Genomic DNA, 20348 nt, shown 5'->3' with positions numbered 1-20348 from the left:
GTAAGCAGTTTTAATTCACATTTATGTCCTTTATAGTGAAATCAGTTTAAATGTTAAAAGTTTAAATTTGCTTGCCAAAAAAGACACTACGAAAAAAGACTTGCATTTCCTCTAAGGAGAATCAAACTTTGTTGAAAGTTTGTTAAATATTGATCTTAGAAGTTGATCTTAGTGAGAATGATCCATTCTGAGAAGATCGGTTTTATACAAGTAGACAATTGTATAATTGTAGGTAATTGTGGTCTCCGAGTAAATTTTATCAGCTATACTTTATTCACAGGTTTCTTCAATAAATCAATATTTTATTGTCAAATGAATTCAGCGCAACAACCCACATGGGGATTTAAATAAAAATATAATATGGTTCTTTCTTCAATAAACTTTTAAATTTGTTTTATTGGTTTGTTTTGGTTTGGGTTTTGTTTATTTTGGGCTAGTCTGGTTTTTTTAATCAGTCAGTCATTTGCTGCTTTTTTGCAGTGAGAAAATAAGCAAGAGGAATTGGACATAGGTACCTTCCGTCGCAACGGCCATCTTGTGAATATTTCTGCACTTGACAAATACGCACATCAATCAACAAAAACACCTCCGGTGCCGCGGGTGATCGACGGTTTACTCAAAACCACGTGACTAGCACTTCGAGTATTGTTTGCATACCGCCCACGTGTTGATCACGTGAGCGTAAGCGTAACAATTAATGAACAACGATGTGGGACACCGCAATTAACCATAATGTGTAAGCCGGTGACCAAATTATGTACGCCGGAGTGGGGGGCGTCATTGATGCCAATGCCCATTGCCGATTGATATCTCTGCGAAATATATTAAACCGCGTTAATGCGACTAAATTTGCTAAATTTGTTTTGAATTGAAATCAAACTGGGGACGCTATATCGAACCGTACTATAAAACAATATGCAGTCGGTTTTGTCGACAGTGAAATTCTACGATGCTACGAAATGCGAAACCTGCGTCTATATGTAAAAGATTGTCTGCCGACGAAATTAGAGAAAACGGGTTTTCTAGTGCATGGTTCGATTTATTAGAAAAAAGTACTATAGTACAGTACATGATTTATCTCTCATGGACCCGCTAATTCATTCTGTTTTAGGGTTATATGTTTTTCAAAATGTTTTTCAAACGGCAATAATTAATTCTACCAATAATTATTCTAAAATAAATTTGAACTGCTGATAATTGGTGGAAGCGCCGAATAAGACTATTTTTTCCATTTGATCGCGCACCATTATCATTTTACAAATAATGATTATATGATAGTTCAAATGAGAAATTTCAACTACAAATTTTCACATCAGTTAAGAAAAGTTATGTTTGCAAATTATTTTTTTTTTAGTTTCTTTGGCAGAGCGTTTTTACTTTTATTACTTAAATAATGATTTACTAAATACAACAAAAAAGAGACAACCTTGTTCTCCTCGACACTAATCAAGTGTGGAGGACAAAATTGTTTCTTTTCTCTTGAGTTTGCTACTCCCCTTGCAGAGATGGACTGTTTTTGGAACTTTACTAAATGGTTCGGAGAAGTTTTATATAATTGGTAATCAGTGAGTGTCATTATCAATATATTCTCCTAAATGAGAAAAAAAAAGCATTTAGAGTGCTGAGCATGTATGTTAGCAACCATTCCAGTCCAGCAAGTTTGTTTTTCTAGTACAACGCGGCATACATGGCTTCATTAATAAGTGTAAAGGTAGTAAGTAGTATGGGGTATAGTAATACACTATGAGCAAAATGGTGTAGATATGTAATATCACCACCATTTATTGATTTTTTTTCATAAAATTGCGTATTAGTGTATTATGCAACAAGTTTGATAAACCTTATTTTAGTCATGAGCTGCTTTTGGTACGAACGCAGCACAGCGGACCGAATGCATAATAAATGAGTCATTTTATACATTTTCTTTTGTGGGGAATTGAGTAGGAAATAATATTGATTGTAGAAAACCATAATTCATATAAATATGGGTAAACATTGTCTTATTTTATCGTTAGGATATGAGTATTAAAATTATTATTATTAATTTGCATTTTCCATTTGTGCAAATTTTTTAATAAACTGATATTTTGACGCAGATAGATTTTTTAAAAATGCCCTAATGAACTCTGGGGATTTTATTGTATCATAGCTTATTAAATCGGAGTATTTACAATAAGATAGACGACAGGTGTATTTTTCTGGTATGTTTTTATAAAACATGTACAGGGTGGCCCGTTTAAGAGGGGCCTATATATTTTGTCTCGAAACCTACGGGGGTTACAAAAAAAAGTTAAATTCAAAAGCTGTCGCTATTAAAATTACCTATTTTTTTATTTTCCTAATCGTCAATTTTTATGGTAAAAAAAGTTGCATTTTTTTATTTATTTATTTATGGTAAAAAAAGTTGCATTTTTTAAAAAGAACACCTGCATTTTTGGATAGTCCTTTCAAAAACAAATTCAACGATGTGTGGATCTGTGATGCAGCGTTGCGAACATATTAGCGATCATCTTCAGAATTCGGGTTATGTTCAAACCATCATGGGTTGCTTATTAACTTTTTAAACATTTTTCCATCTATTATTTTTAGGAAATGATAAAATCTAATATATTTCATTAATAATATATTTTCTTAGATGAGTCGCCCTCTATATTATTAGGTTTCCAATAGCCACTTTAATTGCAATTTTAATTATATAACGTAATACGAGTTTCCGACTTACCGTTTTGGCGTAATTGGCAATTATTTTCCAATAATACATAAATTCTTTTACATTCATAATTTAAAAATCTTGTAAATAAGGTTAAGGTTAAATGGAAAAAAAAAGTAAAAAAATATTCATATTTTTAAAAATATAGACCCCATTTCTTTAAAAAATATAAAGAAACCTGCCTGTTGAAAGACACAAAATTGATGATATTATTAATTTTTTTTTCCATAATCATCTCAATAGTAGTGGACGGGTATCAGTGTATTATAATATTTTAAGCGTATTGTTTCGGACTTCCACTATTTTCTATTTATTTTCTTAAGTTGCATTTTTGTTGAGTTTATTTTGTATGTCTACGAAGGAGGAAAGGAGAAAAGTTGATCTATTAAAATGTTACATGGCCAATAATAAAAGCCGGCTCTTGCTCTCAAACAATGTAGAGAAAAATTTCCCCATAGGCGATTGCTAGGAACAAAAATTGCCAAAAATATACCTTTAGCTTCGAAAAAATGGCAGTGTTTTAGTGAAAAGAAGTAGGAACCGAACGGTTTTAGATGAAAATATGCAGTTAGATATTTTTATGCATTTTGAAAAGACTCCAGAGACCTCCACCCACCTTGCCGCTTCAGATATAGACGTAAGACGAACCACATTTCAAACATGTTTAAAAATTAACAGTTATAAGTCATTTAAATTCACACCGGTACAAAAACTATAAGAAGCAGGTTTTAACTTAAGACTCGAATTTTTTAATATAATGACGGATTGGCATTTTTTAGATAACATCTTTCAAAATATAATTTGAACCGATGAATCAATATTTACGTCTGCGGTGTAATTTAAAATACGCATTATTTGGAGTTCAGAAAATAAAAAATGTGTTTTTTAAGTAAACAAGCAGGGGCGAAGATCCGTGAAAGTATGGTGCGAGAACTAGGAGTTTAGAACCCATATTTTTGCCAACAAAATTTTACATCCGTACGATATTTAAACTTATTAGGAACGAAATTCGGCCATTTATACATAATAAAATCCCCATAGAGAGCATCCAAATTTAAGTTGGTAGCAAGATGGCGCTCCTTACCATCGAAGTGCTGCAATCATTCGTCTTTTAAACGAAAATTTCAGATAGTGGATTGGACAAAACGGAACCATCTCCTGGCCAGCGAGGATTCTAGATTTGACCCCGATGGGCTTTTTTTTGTGGGGCACATTGAAAGATATGGTTTACAAAGATAAACCATCAACAGTTTTCTAAGCAACGATATAGAATTAGCATATACTACTTGTATTCTTCAAAACGGCGGACAAATTGAAAAACTGATTTAATTATTTTTACTTGTAAGTGATATGCACTAGTAGTTAGTGTTAAATTTTTTCTAATCATTTCACGTAGACATTTAAACGTAGCAATGAGTAATTTGCGAAATTTGGCAACATTGTGCAAAACTTAATATTCTCTTTTTAATATGACTTCTTAACAATGCTCTTAATAATAATCATTAATAATGATAATATATTAATATATAATAATATACGGGGTATCTCATTCAATAAAATTGAGAAAAGTATCATTTTGTGAAAAGAAAATATTCTGAATTTGATCATTGCCTAAAGAAAGGTATTATTTTAGTAAAAAAAATAGATGAAAAAGGGATAAAAAACTAATAAGCAACCCTACATCGATGCTTTAAACATAACCCAACTTCTGAAGATGATCCTTAATAAGTTCGAAACAGTGCATCACAAACACATCGTTGAATTTGTTTTTGAAAGGAAAGTCCAATAATGCAATAAAATGTAGGGTGTTCTATTTTTTGAAAAAGTTACTTTGTTTTACCACCCGGTATATAAAAAAGTAACGATTAGGAAAAGAACAAAAAATAAAGGTCATTTTAATAAAAACACCTTTTGCATTTATTTTTTTTGGTATCCCTGTAGGTTTCGACATCAGGTATAGGCCCCTCTTAATTGTGCCATCCGGTACATGTTTACAAAGTTCGAAATACTACAACCAATGCAAGCAAAAATAGCACAAAATGTTATATAGACAATATTTAATTATCGAGTTTCTGTTGTGTCTTTTATAAAATGTTTATTGTTCGTTTGTGGAATTAATGTTTATATACAAGCGATATCTTTCGAGCTACGCAAGTACTAACGGCAGTACAACTTACACTGAAAAGCAGAAAACAACCAATAATGTTGTAAAAGGTGTTCAAAAAGAAAAGTGCTTTAGTTTTTGGGGAGAGTTTTATTCAGGGTTGACACTCTTACGCCATCTTTAAATTAATAATAATAATAACAATAATACTCCTGCGTCCTACAAGTGCCAAAAAAATCTTTTTCAAAGCCAAACCCAACCGCTAAACGCCGCCGAACAAACGTAAATGACCGAAAAACCGCCGCGATAACAATCAAATCAATATCAATTGTTTAAACCCATGAATATTGAATTAATAAATTGAAATCGGACGGGCGTCGAAAAAATCTAAAACAAAATAAACATCATCCGGTCGGCAAACATAGGACGTCACGAAAAAAAAACGCGTTTTGGGGGCGGCAGACGCGGGCGCGCGAACACTAATTTAATTTAATAGAGGCATCAATATAAACTCATTGATAGTGTGTAATATAACCAATTTAATATAATATCGAACTGTTTACAATCCACGGTTATTGTAGTACTCATAGGTCAGTTCCAAATATGTGTGAATATTAATGTAATTGAAACTGATATCATAACGCTGGCGCGTTTATAACTGCCGCCCCCACGTCCGCGCCGCAAAGCTTTTTTCGCACCGAACTGTACGTATATATATACAATCCGCCGCTAATTTTAGGGTCCTATTGACTTAATTGTTTCATAAACGTTTGCGTTTGTGTTTAATTGTTTGCACGCCGCGTACACGTTTGACAAGATGTAAATATCGATCTTAATTGGTGCGATCTTCACGGTCCAGGGTATGCGAATCCATCGGGTTACAACACGAGCAGGACACAGGTTTACCTCCGAATGGGAATTATATTATGACCATTAAAAAGCGGCTCCATTTAAGTCGAACTATGACCTATCCTTGAGAACCTGGTAAATAGCGAAGACGAAAACGTCAAGAGAAATTGTCGAACTTCTGTTGTGTAATTTAAAATAAAATAAAGAGAATGGAAGTTCGATAATCTCTTGATATTTCAACCGAATCGTTGTCTAGCATTTTCAAGCAAACTTTTGTTAGTGAAGTCTTAACATGCAGGGTGACAAATAAATTGGTGCCGCCTTATTTGGAGCTGAGTTTATCAAAAAAATTGATGCCTTTTCCAGAATATTCTTACAGTTGTAACGATTCTCTATTGTGATTTCAAATAAAGATCGCAGCACGACAACGGTGAACGGTTGAACTACTGTTCAGTACATTAAAACATAACCTGATTAGTCGTTTTCAGTTGCAAAAAAAGGAAAAATAAGCAAAAACAGTTATTTACTTTGAAGTTAGTAAGTGTGCAAAAATTCAGCTGATAAAATTTAAACTATAGAAAATATTTTTGTGAAGTTGATCTCCAAATAAGTGCTTCACAAGCGGCCCCATAAAATATTTGTTGAGCTTTTAATAAAAAATACAGAGATTCTAATTAAAAATATCTATGCATTGTTCATGGCTGGGAGCTGGTGCATGGCCGTGCATACTTTTTACTAGGTAATACATGTTGATACAATTTTTGTCTTTTATAAATAACGTAAAATTTAGAGCTTTAAACCCATGAAGTAGATTTGTTAACAGATATTGAGTGTGCTAAGCAGTGATGAATTCCTTTCCAGATTCCAGTGGTTTGTTGTGTTTCTAATGCAGCCACTGTGAATTTGGGTTTTTGAGCGGAATTCATACTCTTCATGAGTAGAGGTGTTCATGTTCTCTAATACAAAGGAATTAATATCCTTCTATCATTTGTGTTGATTAACAATATTTGAGTAGAAAAGAGCAGACTTCAAACTTCGCTTTTAACTGTCAATAAATGGACGACAATCATCGGAAGAATATTTAGAAAGGTCAATATTTTGCAGAAAATCTCTAATACCATTACATAATACAAGATTGCTTTCTTGAGAGACCAATGGTAGCAAATATTTTTCTCTTTTGCGGTAAAAGATAATTTTGATTTCTTGTTCCTTGTTTTTTGTTCAACAAGGAAGTGGGCAATTCTGGTTGTCCTGAATTTTAAATAATTATTGACTAACTGTCTGACTTAATGACAGACCCACTAAAAAATACATTTTCTTTTGCTATACTCAGCTTCGTTACCCACGCTCAGGAACTACTTCTGAGTTTCAGTATATATTTTAGCCATGGCATTTTGACGTTCGTCTATTCTTTATGGTTGCGTTACACACCACCCCGTGAATGGATTCGTGCCGTTTTGCAAAAATGAACCCAAAAACTAATGGGCGTCACTCGTTTAATAAAAAATCAAAATCAAACTCGTGACTAAAATAGTGTTTATCAAACTTGTTGCAAAACACATTATTAGAATTGTTTAATTAGGGTTACACCGTTTATAAATGATACCAACCAATTTATATAAAATAATATTGGTAATTTTTTATTTGCATTATATTATGAGACTGCCGTAATTTTTTAGGCAAATATTCTCTTTAAGCATTAAAATTAATTGAATTTCAAATTCCATATTTTTTGCCTTTTTGATGGATACAGTAATAAACGTTCAGCAAGTTTAGTTAAAAATTCCAAGGTTATATGTTACACGTAAGAACTCAAAAACAAAGCACTCCGTCGATAAAAACGGCTTGCATCCTTTCTGAAATCTAGTCGTGTCGCAGCATTTCCAAAACAAAACGATTGCACTTACCAATTGACGGACAAATATCACCACATTTAAAAATCGAAAGCATTTATTGGAGTTATTAATTTATTTAATAACAATCAGGATTCAGCAGCTCAGTTAATTTGTAATACATTAAAATTTCATTTGATTATGATGAGCAAAAATTTTAACATTTCGAATATGAGATTTTGAAAATGCGGTATAATATTTTGACTCTGTTGTTGCAATTTTTACCAATATTTCAGGTGATTTGTATTTTAACTTTGAAATACAATGTTTGCTTAGACGTGACAAAAACATGATATCCTTGACAAAACTGTGATGTTCGACGTCGGGCCAACGCAAACAAAACCAGCTTCGTTCTTGTACAAATACTAAATTTGAATTTTAAAATTGAATTAATCATCATTGGAGTTACTTTTTGCAAAATATTTATTAAACTCTAAATTAAAACAATGATGTATTATGCAGTTATCACAATCAAGGGTGCACCTAAAATCCTCAGTCAATATAGAAAACTTGTTTCAGGTTTATGTTCAGAGCTAAATGGACCGACATATGCTGCAGAGCAGAACTCTATTTTGTCTATTTTCCCAAATTTCTTTCACACCAGACACGCGCATACAGCTTGTTGCTGCTAAAACCTGCGGTAGATCGACAACTTCATGAAACTACTGTGTTACTTTCAGAGCCGAAAAACTCTCCCCTTGAGATATTTTGCACGTGTTTCTGAATGCGGCCCTGAGACTTGTCTCCATGGCCCCCTCGGACTAGTATTTCCAGTTAGAGTTTGGCCATTGTTCAGACTCTAACGGACAATCCTTTTTCGTATATAAATAAATGGACGATGCCGGGCGGAGTTATTATGATTTAAAACTGAATACGGTGCACAATTACGTTGAGAATTTGCGCGTGTAGAATTTATTCATAATGCCGGTATGTATGTATGTTTTTGTTTTCTATTTATATCGACAAACGCAATTTAGATATAAAATGTAATAAAAATTTTGGTATAACTCTAAGAAACCCAATATTTTGTAGCATTAATCTAATATCAAGAACCGATTTTAAAATATATATTTATCCGGCACCATCGCACGATGAACTGATTTTACAGGTTACTATTTTTACGATATTCTTTTGAAATTCGATAGAGTCGCCGTTTGATGTCTATTTCATATATTTTTTATTGATAAGACCAATTTTTGATTAGTGTTTAGTGTTTAGAAGCTAATTTCATAAAATATCGCCAATATATGTGATGGAAAACAATGCTCTCCGTCTCGCGACTGAAAAGTGTATTAAATATTTATGGTATCGCATAACTTGGTTGCAGTTGCTTTGTTTTATGTGTCTAGTTTTCCACTATATGCATAATTTTGTTCTGTGATTGGATAGTCTGTTGGAAAAATAAATAACAAATTTGTAAATAACGCGCGTGCTTAGAAATAGTCCCGGGTTAAGTACATCCTGACAGATTAACGTTTTCAGTAGTTTGTTAAAGGCGTCATTAAATGATTTACTAAAAGTTTGGAGAATTTTGTTTACGCTAAGAATAAAATTTCGCTATCACTCTGTTCTTGCTAATATTTTTTCTGCTTTATGAAAATTTTTAGTGTATTCACCTTTCGTTCCTAAAAGCACTTCACAAAAAGTTAACAAAACTCGTTCATGCTTGTCACTAAACTTTTAAGGGTTTTGTGAAAATGAAGAAAAAGTATTTTTAATCATTTTGAGGACAATGCGTGATGGGAAGTAGAATTTATAATGTAAATTTAATATGTACTTGAAATTAAAAAAAAAAGATCTTCTTATAACGCATCCCATTGGTATATTCGGTATTAAAAAACAAATTTATGTTGAGGTATCGAAGAGAAATTTATTGACACGAAAACAAGTAACATACAATTACGACCTTTATTGTGAATTTTAGCTGCAGCCACTAAATTTGTCTAATAACTACTAACATATTATTTTTTTCCCAAAATTTGACATTTAATTTAGCTAAAAGTCACTTATTGTTTTGACAATTTGTCTTTTATTTTGACAGTATTTTGCTTTATATATAGTTGAGAAATATTGTAGTCTATCATCACAAGTACTTTATAATTTTTTTTGTTTTATAAATATATCATTTGGTTAATTTTTAAATGTTAAATATAAATATACATCAAAGATTTAAGAAAATATTTTAAAATTTTCTGCGTTGAGACGTGCACCATTAAACTGAAACAAAAGAAATATTTTTGAAAAATATGGTATCACTTAATTTTTAGATTGATCCAAGGCAAGGGCCCTATTACATCGAAGTACCTTATATAAAAGAGTCAAGTGCAAAAAGAAAAATATGCGTATTTGGGATAGATCCAATATTATAAATGGGCTCCAAATTGAAAAAGCTGAAAATCAGAAGTCGATTCATATTAGAAATTTTTATATGTTTATCGAAACGGATTGCTTTTACCTTCTCGGAAATCAGTTTTATTTCCACTGAATCATCCATTATGGAACTTTTAGGTTTTATTTATATGGGATTAGACTTAAAGCGTCGTTGTTTGTTTCAATTTTTGCGCATTGCTTTAATAAATATTGTCTCGCGTTAAATGCGATTTCGAAAAATATCACTATAAAACGGGAGTAATAAAAAGAAAAAAAAACAGAAACGAAATCATATTTATTAAACACACATCAAATTTACCTTAACACTCTCGTTTACTATCCATATAGGAACAGTCGCACGGCAAAATATTCAAAGTCCATCGGAAACGGTGAGCGAACGTAACCGACGAGAAAAAAAAGGCAAAAATAAAAAAAACAAAAGGCGACCGAAGACGACTGACGATTAAGAAGAAGAAACTCGACGAAATCTTAAAAAGTCGAAACTATTATCGCGTGAACGCGTCAACGATTCGCACAAGTCAAGTCGCTCAGGATATTTGGTCCTGTGCATGTCCTTACGGCACGAGGGATGTGAGTGAAGTGAAGGCGCCTCCGAACTAAGACATGGGTTTAAGGCGCTCCTGCAACGAAAGAAAGCGCCGTAGCAGGAGGACGCCTGCCGTCGACTGGCACAAGACGTCGCGGGGGCGCCGTGCGCGCCGACGCCACCGTCTCTCCCCACCCTTGTCGGCTCCGTGACACGCCTTCCGTAAGGGGAGGCTGGCGGCTTGATAATTAAGTATTATTTTTAAGTAGCTCCTAAGATTTTTAAACGAGACTCTCGGTTTCATTGTTTGTTAACGCCTTTTTTTTCATTTCCTACCCGCACCGACGCTTCGCGTCCGCATGTGTTTCGAATGCGCACTTGTAGGATCGCATGGATGGTTGGATAGAATTTTTCCAGTTTTTCTTTCCGCGATCTCGTGTTTATGAGTTTAAAAAGCAATTATACCCCGGGTGGTTTTGTGCGGGGCTAATTCGGCGAAATGTTTTTTCCAATTCTGCCCGGTTTGTTAATTCAAACTATAGGGTTTATTTTTTCGTTTTTCCAGGACATTATTTTTTGTCCGCTTTACGCGTGCACCAAAATTTTGTTAACAATATGGCGCTTACTTTTTCTCATTTTCTGCTTAATAACAAATCGAATTATGACCAAAATATAGATCAAAAAAAATTTACAGAGTGCATAGGTTTACAAAAATAACAAGTCTGAGCCGTTTTATTTAATTTGTGCAAATTTCTAGGCATGCATTTAATTTCATTGGAACAAAATAGAAAACCCCAAATTTTATAGATAATTTTACAAGGCTCTTGGACAAATCATTTGACCCTGGCGATATTTGTAAAACACCTTTCGTGTCTTTACAGAAATATGTGTTGGGTTGTCTTCATATGTATTTTTTTGTGAAGGGCATGATTTTGCAACATGAATCTTTGCTTCTTCTTAACAAGTTACTTCTATTTTTTTTGAAAATAAAAATAAATCGAAAGCTCAAACGTGTAAAGCATATCACATCTTTACTGAAACTCGACATAGTCAACATGAATCGATCACTTCGTCTCCACTAAGTTGCTATTTTTCCTTCGGAAAAATTGACAATCTAAAATGTTCTAATTTGTATCTTTAATTGACTGTTAAAAGAATAAGCAACCTGCAATTTCCATGTCAAAGCAATTAAGAGTGCCGCCAAAAGATATTTATTCGGTGTCATGATGCGAATAATTTTAAACGTTGTAAATGTTTTAACGCATTTTCTTGGCTAGGCCTAGATTATTTTTTCAAAACAGTGTCGGAAAACTAAATCGCGCGTAATCAATCGAACATCCAAACTGGCGATAGCGAATACCCCTTCCCCACGCTCACATTCGCACATATCGAGGATTTTCGCTATTGTATTGTTTTGCTATGTCTGACCTCCCGATGACAAAAAGCTAAATCAACGCAGCACTCAGACCGATAACGAACAGAGCCACGGTTGGCTACGTTCGAATCGTTGGAAATGAAAATGACATTGCAGAGGATAACTTGATCAACCCTTATTTTAGATTAAATCTGCTGTCATTCCTTTTGTGAGCGTTTCATTGACGAGGAAAAAATCGACTCGATTTTTGTGGATTTTTTCAAAATGGCTTGGCCGCTTAAACGTTTTCGATTGCTTTACGTAAATGACACACCAGGCGAACTAACCAAAGCATGCGACATCGTAGCAACAAAAAATTAGAAGCCATGCTTTTCGTATTTCTTTATCACTTTTCTTATTAATCGTGGGTTTTTAAGGTCCGAAGGCATCCACGGCGATCTGTAGTCTTTCGGTCACTCACTAATGGGTTTTAAAACGCACTTTTACTCTCACTGTAGAGGTCCGGATCCCACACGCACGGTCACGTTCACTGTTATTTTAAAAGTTTTTTTTAAGTCACCTTTTTGTAGAGTCGGCCGAAACGAAAAAAAAAAAAAACGTTTACAAAAAAAATAAAAAAAGCGTTTTTTTTCTCTAAATCTTACCTTGTTTTTTTTTAGGGGTAAAAAAAAGCGCGTACACTTACTACATAGGAATGATAGCACTTGGGAAACATGGCAATGAATGTCTGTCTTGTGGGATACTATCAGGCATTATCAAGGAGTGGGGAGACGCATGAGCAGCGTCGCGACGCCAAGGATGCCGGACGCTGGCGCCCCCCGACGTCCTTCGGTAGACGAGACAACTTTCGACGCAGTTTTTTTGCACGCACCGGACAACAGAGAAGAGAGGCAGTAGGAGAGAGAATGGGGTTGAAAACCAGTTCGGTCCGTTTGGCGGCTGGCTGGTGGCGGTAGGAGGAATGAGGATGTGCACGGAGGATACGCGGCGGCAGTTTCGTTCCAAAGCGGGAATTTTCGAGTCGGGATGAGCACCCTGATGCACGATTTGCTTTAGTTTGATTTCGAATCGCGTTTGCGCTTTCGAATTCTATTTCTTTTTTTTTCTTTGAAACCGTTTTTCTCAAAACTATATTTCTTATGCCCGTTTCTCACTATGCAATTTTAGGAAATGCAACGCAATGATATAAACATTGGCCAGTTACAACTGCGGTTGCTCGTTGTTTCACATTCGTGTAGTAAAAAAGAATTATTAAAAGAATGCAAGCATTTTTTAAATAAATATTCATTTTTTGTTACGTTAGATCCGGAGTGCTGCAAATGATAACAAATATTAATAAAATATTAATCACGAGGACAGAAAATTTTGAAAAGAACTTAGTTGTGTATAAGGTGGCCCGTTTAACATGGAATGACATTAACTCAGAACCTATATAAACTATCAAAAAACCTTAAAGACATAAGTTGCTTAGATTGCGTAATATTTTTAAATTGTTGTATTATTATTTATGTACAGGATGTTTGCATCTTCATGGACCGTAAAAAATTTCTTATTTTAAAGGCATTTTCGAATTTCTCATGATTCTCTAGACATATTTCATATTTATATATAATACACAGCGTGGTCATGCCCAACTAAAATACTAATATTGCCAATAGTTTGCGCATAATATTTGTGCGCGATAATAAAATTTTATGTTTGTTGCAACGAAATTTAATAACACTTAAAAGTTTTATCAAAATTATTTTTAAGTGGCCAAAGCAATAAGCATATTAAGAAAGCATCACTTGTATAGCAAAATGTTTATTGAAAATAATTATTATTACAAAACTCTACTAATGAAGACAAACATGTCATGGCAGATAATTATGAAAAACTAACAAAAATAGATAATAATGTTAATCTTATTCAATTCATAACTAATTTATTTCAAAGGCCTTTCTCGAGACAATTAACATTATCTGAGAAAGCAGAGTTAGTTTGAATGTGTGGAGATAATTTTAAACCAGTGCGTGGAACAGCAGACATCGTCAATGGACGACATCCAGATACCCAAATTCACAATGAAAGTGATTAGTAGAATTAAAACTCATTTCAAACAGAAAAAAGCCTATTAAAATATATAATAATATTAATGTTATGGACCAATGTTAACCAATTTACACCTACGCAATTAAACAAAATAGGAAAAATAACAAATTTTAAGAAAAAAAACATATTTAGAAGGCAGTAAAAATAATAATTAAAATTTCAATTATGGAAGCGTTTCTGTATGCCACCTTCTCGCTCGATGCATGAATCATGAATTTCGCTAACGGTTGATCTCACTCAGTATATTTGGTGTAATATTTCTGTCTCTCTGTCTGGTCTTATAAAACTTTCAAGTTCTACAAGATTATTAAATAGCCAACCCCTATAAACGTTTTGTTTCAAATATCCCCATAAGAAAAAAATCTATTAGGATGACATCTGGCAACCGGGAAGTTCACCTTGGATCGTTGTTTCGTCCTAACAATTTACCAAGTTATCTATTTAACAATTCGGTAATAATTCTAGAAGAATGCGCAGAACACCCATCATGTGCAAACCACAGTTTATGACGTTCTTCCAAACACAATGTGTACAAAAATTCCTATAATTTGTATGTATAACCAGTGAAATTTTGGCCACACATTTGTTTTTTGGTTTTAATTGTCAATAACGAAATTCGCATTTTCATCGAACCACCCCTTCAATTTTGAAAAGAGACAACACCATTAGTTGTGAACGTGGATTCATCTCACAAAGGAATGTGTTTACGGAAACCACGCTGATTTTCTGTTTGTCCTTGAATCCACATGCAGCAGTTGTACAGCAAATCAGTCTCGTTCTTGAAAGGTGCAAATAAATTTTAATTTATAGGCGTGAGACCTATTTTTTCTGAGAATCTCAACTTTCTTATTTTCAACAACTGCATGAATTAATTTTAGTTAATCTTCTTCATTAAATACAGTTTGAAGACGTTCATTCCTATAATATTTTCACTCTGAAGACCCTGTCTGTTTAAAATGAGTTAAAATCCTGCTAATCGTTCTAATAGGGAATTTGTTTATCTGGATGTGGTCCATTGAGGATATTTGGTATTTCACTAACTGGTTATTAAAAAATCGCGGCTAAATTGATTTGATTTTGAATGATTGATAAATTCAACAAAAAATATTGAAAAAAAGTAAGGAAATTATTAATATTTTTGGATTTTTTGTTGTAACTTTTCATTTGAAACAATTTTTGTTAATAACATTTGCCTCAATTTTTTTAAAGAAGGGTACTTTACTCATGTGCAATTTTGTATAGTTTTTAAATTGCAACTATGTTAAAGGCCTAATATGATTATGAAACATGCACCAACTTTTGGAGGTATTAGTATTCTAGTTTTTGACAAATTTTTGTCAAAGGTGACCTTGGAAGTTCTAAATTTATCTAGCGATTTCTGCGGCAGAATGTCTTTGTTATATATTTGGAGTTGATTTACTTCTAGGACATTGATACTTTAAAAATAAATTTTGGGCACGAACTAACACTATCAAGAAAAAATCTTTAAAAGCATTTTTTTTTTAAATTTGAAACACCTCATTTTTATAACTTTCTTGCATTTCGAAATATTTGCAATACAACGTTTTTCCATTGTAAAAATCATATATGGTCTCTATGTTGTTACTAGTCGACGTTATAACGATGACTGCGAAACATATAATAAAAGATATAAAAATTATAAAAGATATTGTTTACCCCCGATATGACATAATTTATCAAATAATAAAAGCCCAGTATTTGCGCTAAGAAGTTACGTTGCTTACTTTAGTCAGTTTCGTTTCCCACGAATCCCCGCCACTTCGGACAATTTCGGGATTTTACCGCAGGGATTTGGGAGCAATTGAATTTTCTCGGAGATATTTCTCACGCTTTGTCAGTGAATGTATTTGGGTTGTTTTCCGAAAATGTATCCAAAAACTAACGGTCTTAGAAAAATTATAGTATGTTATAGTACGTTCGGTAAACTTTTTAACTCACTCGTTTATTAAAAACTCGCTCCGCTCGTGTCAAACTCGTGAGTCAAATGCCGCTTACCGCACTTGTTGCATAATATACTATTTTTTACTCCCTTCAGTAAAATACCTTATTATCCACCGATCTAGCGTGCGGGAAGCGCCTCTTTACCAAGTGAGTTTCTTGTCCTATGGATTCGAGCCTCTTCGGACATTTAAGAGATATTATCCTACGGGTTTGGGAGTAATCGGTTGTTTTCGGAGATTTTACCGCACGGCGTGAATTTTGACGTTTGTCAATTCTGACCGTCATATCAGTGAAAGTATTCGAGTTGTTTTGGAAAAATTCACCCAAAAACTAAGGATCGTAGAAAAAATATAATATGCAACACTTTTACTATTTTTAAATTGTTTTTCTATTATTCGTTTAAGATTGTTTCTTGTATGTTTTTGATAAAAAAAATCCAGTTTTTAAATTTAAATTTAAATAATTTTTTTGTTAACAACTTAATTATCGGACATGACATATAAAATTCATAAAAACAAAACCATGTGATATTTCTGTAGTGCGCGATTCTTCTTTGTTCCTGCCATTTTTTGCCGTTATCTTTTTAGCTATTGAATAGGCGTATAGTATTTTAACAAAGAAAAAACGTTTTTTTTTGCAATGACATTTGGTATAAACTTCAAAATATGTGGGAGACGGTGAGACCTCGGTATAGGACGTTGCCACATTTATAGGGATTCCCTAAGCTAGCGAACGTTATTATTTTAGATAGAAAGGATATGTTTTTATTTAATTTTTGAAGTGCTCTTAAAATTCTAACTTACTAACGTGTATAAGATTACCGTATACCCAAAATGAACCGTTTTTGCAGAAACGACAAACAATGAAAATAATTAATGGTATAAAATACCATTTATATTTTTAATAAAAAAGTGTGGTAGCTTAGGGAAAATCGTCGCCTATGTCATCATTGAAAACAGCCTAATTAGAAATCCCCGTATACTAAATTTCATAAATTGAACTCCAATAATTTCTGAGATATATAGCCGTTCCGCGATATTTGACTAAACCTGTATAAAATGTGTCTAGGCCGTTTAGAGAAATTCAAAAATCCCTTAATATACATAAAGTGTAAGTGAAGTCAAAAAACTTTGGTCCTGAAGTTTTTTTTTATATTCGCATAATAAACGGGCCACCCTGATATTTAAAACAGAGTAATTTCAAGGTGGTTAGATAGAGCGTGTTCCATTCAAGATATCATTTATAGACTGTCAAGTTGTCAACACTTTGAAAAACCCGCTGAAATAATTAATCGCTTTACCGAAATCTTTACCTAAATTAAATTTGGACCACAAATACCTCTCGGGTCATAAGAGTTACTGCTGACTTTACCTTTTTTATGAAAAACTGTAGAAAAATCTGATTTTTGTCTAAAAAATTGCATATATCCCCATATTGGTATATCATGCAACCAGTGCGGAAAACGAGTGACCTAAAAAGTTGTGCGTGTTGCATACTATACTTTTTCTACGACCTTACGTTTTTGGGTACATTTTTGCAAAACAATACGAATACATACAAAAGGTTTACGGGAAAAATAACTGGCACCTCGTTTATATATCTACTCTCCTGTACAATAAGTAAGATCCAATCAAAGATATCTGTGGCCTAATTCCATTTTAGAAATAATTTTAAAAAAGGCGATGTTTTGTAAAACTTGTTTTAGGTCATATTTATACACCAAAACAAATAAGTAAACACTTTATTGTTAAAATAATAATTCTGTGTTTGTTTAGCAAAAAAAGGTCTTATTTTTAGTAGGTAAAAAAAAAAACTTTTTCTAATTTTATTGCTTTTAAGAAAAAAAAACGTGTTGTCAAGTTGTTTTTTGTTTGACACCTTAGATTAATTTCTCGACCTTATTTGCTTTGCACATCGGTTGATATACAGAATTATATTTAAAAAAACAAGTGAAAGAAGAGAAATATCCAAAACAGACTGTTGAGAAAGACTGTTCCACTGCGCACAGAAAATTTGGCGTTTAGTCATTTCCAGCACATTCATTGCTGTGTAGATCGGAAAATCAGTTGGATAGAGAAAAAATTCAACATTTCAGTATTCCAAACTCGTTTCGAAATTGAGAAAATTAATAGTAAGTAATAGTAAGAGGTGAGTCTGCGACAACCTGTATATAATTTAGAGACTATGAAGCTGTCCCGTAAAATATAAAATAATAATTTTTAAATTTCCTACATCGGTTGCTATTAGTTTTAAAAAAGTTTGATAAACGGTATTTTAGTCACGAGTGATTAAGAATAAAGGAATGGCAGAACCAATAGTTTTTAGGTACATATTGGTCTGAATTTAAGTTCAAAATACCATTCACCAATAGAATCAAGAGAAATATCCGATTGCTTCCCTGACAAAAGTAGCAGAAATGTCCGAAGTGACTTTGCAACCGTGGGTATCGAAATTGACTTTTTAAAGTGAGCTTAACTGATCCGGGCATTTTCGTGTAGGCAGTAAAAAATTATATTTTCAAATTATCAGGTATGGAAAACCGATCCTCGAGAGGAAATATGCCTACAAACTAATTTAAATATTTTTTTTAGAACTGTTGGTTAAAATTCAATTCAAAATAGTGTGGCTATTGAGAACAACATGAGAAGGTACTTGAATAAATTGCATACCAATGAATAATTAGTGAGGTCAATTAAGATGGATGTAATTTATAATTATAGTCTATATTGACAATTAATTACTAAAAACTAAAAAGGTCCGCATTTGCAGGAAAACAAAAACAGAAGCAGGTTTGACATACTTACTGTTGATAACACGAAAAATCGGAGATTAGATTGATACAGAAAATCAAATACTTGGAGCTGTGCTTCTGAGTTGGTAAGACCACGCTAATAATGTTGTATAAACTTAAGTATCATCTTATATAAATTTAAATTTTTAGCACACTTATTAAGCGAAAAATAAGAAAATGTAATACGCTTCTATCATATCTAGACCACATTATAGTATTTTCGCTTGAGGTGGCGTTTTAGATGTCATCTTAAAAACGTTGAAATTTTGCACAGGTACTTTTTTTTTTAAGAAAAGGATAGTTCGCAAGGTATTTGTTGTACAGCCAGTCAATTATTTTTTATTTTAACTGTCAAAAAATCTAACAAACACACAAAAACTTTAGCAGTTTGCTATCACAAAAAAAAATTCAACACATTTTTAAAGTAAAATATAAAAACTTCGTTGCAGAAAAATTATGTGATAGAATATGTTGATGATTACAAGAAATGCTAGCTTAATGTAAAGTTCGTAGCTCTGTTTGTAAAACAAAAAGGTGTTTTTAAAAACGAGACCCGTCGTTTGAAAACCTTAACCATCATTAAAAGATTTAATATTCATATGTGTACTTTTATAATTTGGATACATACGTCTCTATTGGTGGCTATTTCTTCAATATTAGATTTGTTAAATTGGAGGTCGTACAGTTTGTGCAAATAGCTGGGAACCAACACTCTCGGGACTATGGTGGGATTATTTGTTTGCAAAATACCATGTTCATGCATTATTTGCTGGCATTTGTTAATGCTTACTTTTGCAAACATTAATTATAATAATCTTTGAAACTGCAGTGCGACCTATGAATGGCAACCAAATGCTCGTAGCCTTAAAATCGATTTTACATCATCTGATTCTTCCAATCACATTTTACTATTGGATACGTTACTGTTTAAACATCGTCAAAATTAATTTTTTCTACTCTCTTCTTTAAAATACCTAACTATACACCGATCTATGTATCCGCAAACTAACAGTGGTAAAAAAAGTATATTATATAACACGTTTGGTAAACTTTTTAATTCCCTCTTTTATTAAAGACTCGCGCTGCTCATGCCAAGTAAACCCGTGACTCAAATGCAATTTATCACACTTGTTGCAGAATATGCTATATACTTTTATCAAATGGTTTTCTATAAAAAAAATACTCCATATGTCAATTATTTTTTCCACTTCCTTCTGTAAACTACCTAATTATACACCGATATAGCGTGCGGGAAGCGTAACTTTACCACGTGGATTTACTTGTCCCACGGATCCGAACCACTTCGGATATTTCCGGGATATTAACACACGGGTTTGAGATATTTGATTTTTTCGGAGATGTGAATGTATTCGTGTTGTTTTGCAAAAAAACTTTGTAAGTCAATCGTGTACTTTTATAAAAACCTGAGAAACTGGATTTACAATTCGTGAAAGGAAACCAGACAATGTAATAAATTTTATTTCATTATATGGACATTTTTTTGTCGTTAATGATGAAGTTATTCAGCTTTTGTATTTTTTACTAAATCGAATTTTACATTCATAAAACAAGTTTGCAATCCAAAACAAAAGCAAGTTTTTTTATAGCAAAGAAAAAATTTCCCAAAATGTTTTGTCAGAATTTTATGGTCAGTTTT

At 32.8% G+C, this 20348-nt stretch overlaps 1 protein-coding gene across 7 annotated transcripts in view; it reads right to left on the bottom strand.

Annotated features, from left to right (window-relative positions):
- LOC132708420 (homeobox protein prospero) overlaps nucleotides 1-12565 on the bottom strand; it is a 125175-nt gene extending 112610 nt beyond the window's left edge. For 5 of the 7 annotated variants that reach the window (XM_060680755.1, XM_060680758.1, XM_060680759.1 and 2 more), the window contains exon 1: nucleotides 12492-12565. The gene's annotated coding sequence lies outside the window, so the exon portion shown is untranslated. Of the gene's footprint in view, nucleotides 1-515; nucleotides 537-10244; nucleotides 10363-12491 lie in introns of those variants that run through there. The other 2 variants (XM_060680756.1, XM_060680757.1) reach the window with 2 other exon arrangements.
- Between the last annotated feature and the right edge of the window lie 7783 nt (nucleotides 12566-20348).

Source organism: Cylas formicarius, unplaced genomic scaffold (assembly GCF_029955315.1).
Source record: "Cylas formicarius isolate icCylForm1 unplaced genomic scaffold, icCylForm1.1 PGA_scaffold_10__41_contigs__length_53128322, whole genome shotgun sequence".
NCBI lineage: Eukaryota > Metazoa > Arthropoda > Insecta > Coleoptera > Brentidae > Cylas > Cylas formicarius.
Note: the sequence above shows the minus strand (reverse complement) of the source record. Positions and strands in the feature narration are given on the sequence as shown.